General features: G+C 38.1%; 1 protein-coding gene across 2 annotated transcripts in view; it reads left to right on the top strand.

The window, feature by feature from the left end:
* LOC123516888 (protein sprouty-like) overlaps positions 1-822 on the top strand; it is a 17,090-nt gene extending 16,268 nt beyond the window's left edge. For both annotated transcript variants that reach the window (XM_045276612.1, XM_045276613.1), the window contains exon 2: positions 1-822. This exon is cut by the window's left edge and continues 2,543 nt beyond it. The gene's annotated coding sequence lies outside the window, so the exon portion shown is untranslated.
* Positions 823-2,500: the final 1,678 nt, after the last annotated feature.

Raw genomic sequence — 2,500 nt, 5'->3', positions numbered from 1 at the left:
CTACTACTACTATTTATCAGACAGTCTCGCGAGGGCTCAGAGGTTTGCTGATTGTTCTTCCTTTGTTTTCCTTTGTGCACTACCATCAATCACCCTTCCCCTTTTTCTCTTGCTGTTTTTCCATCATTCATTATTTCCATTTTTTTTTTTTTTTTCTTTTCTTTTTTATCATCTTCCATATCGAATTCATGTCAAGAACTCAAGTTATTTTCTTCATGTTTTTCATCCGCATTATCATTTTTGTCACCTTGAGCATCGTCATTCATTCTTTCATTCATTCATTGTTCATAATAATAATGATAATCTGCATCATATATTTTTTTTCTTTTTTTAAAGCATCTACTACATGTAACATTTTTTTTTTTTTTTTTTTTTTTTCTCCATTTTTTTTCTCGTTTTCTTTTCTCTTCTTCCTGTTTGGGTGCGGGAGAGGCGTCGCTGTCTCGGCCTTGTTGATGTGTTAATAAGATTTATCGGACAAATACTGATTATTTTCCTTCCCTTGTAAAGTTACTGTACAGAATTGTCTATGGAGAGAAAGAGCGAGTGAGTGAGTGAGCAAGATAAAATAATGTACGTACGTGAGGCTGCATAATGTGCATGTGTGTGTGTGTACGTATCTATGTATGTATACGTATGTGTATGTGCGCGAGTGGCAATTATGATCGGTGTATAATACTTTATTGAGAAGCAAAAAAACAACTGCAGTCGTATGTTTCAGATACTATATCAGCAGTTACTGTATGTATGTAAATATCATAAGATACTGAGCAATGAAACCATAACAAAAGAAAACAAAAAAAAAAATAAGATGAAGATTGATGCCTGTGTTTTCTTCCTTCCAACATGACCCTAAAGTTAAGATGCGCTGGGTGGTGACTGGTGATGTGTTGTGATGAGACATACTACCACATTTTGAAACACTTACTCGCCGCAGCTTCACTACTTTCAAAAGGCTCTTGTTTAAAAATTGCACTGGTCTTCGTTGGTTTTGATGGTTCTAGTGGAAAATTACAAGTTTTCCACATCATCAACTACCTTGACAATCTGGCTAATCATCTCTGGCCAATGAAAGTAGTGATGGTGAGAGATCAGAGAGTTTCAGAGTACCGGCATGACGCATCACTTCTCGAGGGAGAGGTGAAGTTTTTTTTTTTTTTTTTAAGAAAGTATGAACCTTAGTGGGAATTTTTTTTTTTCTATAATAACAGTAGAAAGAAATCAGAAAAAAATTATGTAGTGGTAGTAATAATGATTTGTTTTAACCACTTCAGTGCTATATTCTTTCCATTTACTATTTGGTGATTTTATAAAGCTTCAGAAACTCACGTGAAGGATTAAAGTAATGAAGACTGGCCATTAATCTTCTGACCTCCATGGACCCTTCCTAATGTCAATAAAATGGTCTAATCGTACATAAATCTCAAGGCAAAAATGTGTCTCAGTACTGAAAGGGTTAAATTATTGTAGTTTTGACTGGTTATTGCAGCCCCAGTAGTAGTAATAGTAATAGCAGTAGTAGTACAGTAGTAATAATGAACCACATCCCGTATATCACAACCTATGTAGTCTTAAAAAAAAGTGTACTGGGTAGGCCTACAGCAGAATGATAACAGGCATATTGAGTGAGTACTTCCTTCCTCCTCTGGACAGTGTCTTTGTTTTCATTGGTCAGCGAGTCTTTAAACCAACCAATGAGAAAGCAGCTTGGCCATGAAGGAACAGCCAATCAGAAACGTAATCAGTGCAGCAAGAGAGAGAGAGAGAGAGAGAGAGCAGGCGGAAATCAAAATTAGCCGGAGATATTTCTTGTGAGTTAGTGAGAGGAGGGAGGGAGTGTTCTGTAGAGGAAGTAAAGGGGGAGTAGGAGGAGGAAGGAATAATGAAGGGGAGGGACACAAGTAATTAGGGGAGTTGGGGAGCAAGAATGGGTCCTCAGGGGTTGTGGGGGAGGAAGGGGGATGTATTTAGGAGGAAAGGTAGGGGGAGGGGAGGATGCATGTCGGAGAATGAGAGGGAGGGAGTATAGCGGAGAAGGAAAGAGGGGATTGGCATCTTTGAGGGCGTGTGTGTGTGTGTGTGTGTGTATTTAAATGTTACAAAGTTTATGCAGCGGATGTTATGTCAGAGAAAGAGAGAGAGAGAGAGAGAGAGAGAGAGAGAGGTGGTTTAGCTTCGACAGGAAATAGAGAAGACTCAGACATCGAGCGGAAGAAGGAGGAGGAGGAGGAGGGAGTGGTGTTAGTGGTGGGGGAAGAGGAAGGAAGAGGAGGAGGAAGAGTTTAGAGGGTGGATTGTAAAAAGGAGGGATAGAGGAGGAGGAGGAGGAGTAGCGGTTATAATGGTGGTGGAAATAGTATTAATAAAACTAGTAGTAGTAGTAGTAATAGTAGTAGTAGTAGTAGTAGTAGTAGTAGTAGTAGGATAAATAACTAATGCAAGTACTACATTTATTATTATCTATTATTATTATTATTATTATTATTATTATTATTATTAT

This window comes from Portunus trituberculatus, chromosome 41 (genome assembly GCF_017591435.1).
Source record: "Portunus trituberculatus isolate SZX2019 chromosome 41, ASM1759143v1, whole genome shotgun sequence".
NCBI classification, from domain to species: domain Eukaryota; kingdom Metazoa; phylum Arthropoda; class Malacostraca; order Decapoda; family Portunidae; genus Portunus; species Portunus trituberculatus.
The sequence above is the reverse complement of the archived record's forward strand: the minus strand, read 5'-3'. Positions and strand labels throughout refer to the sequence as shown.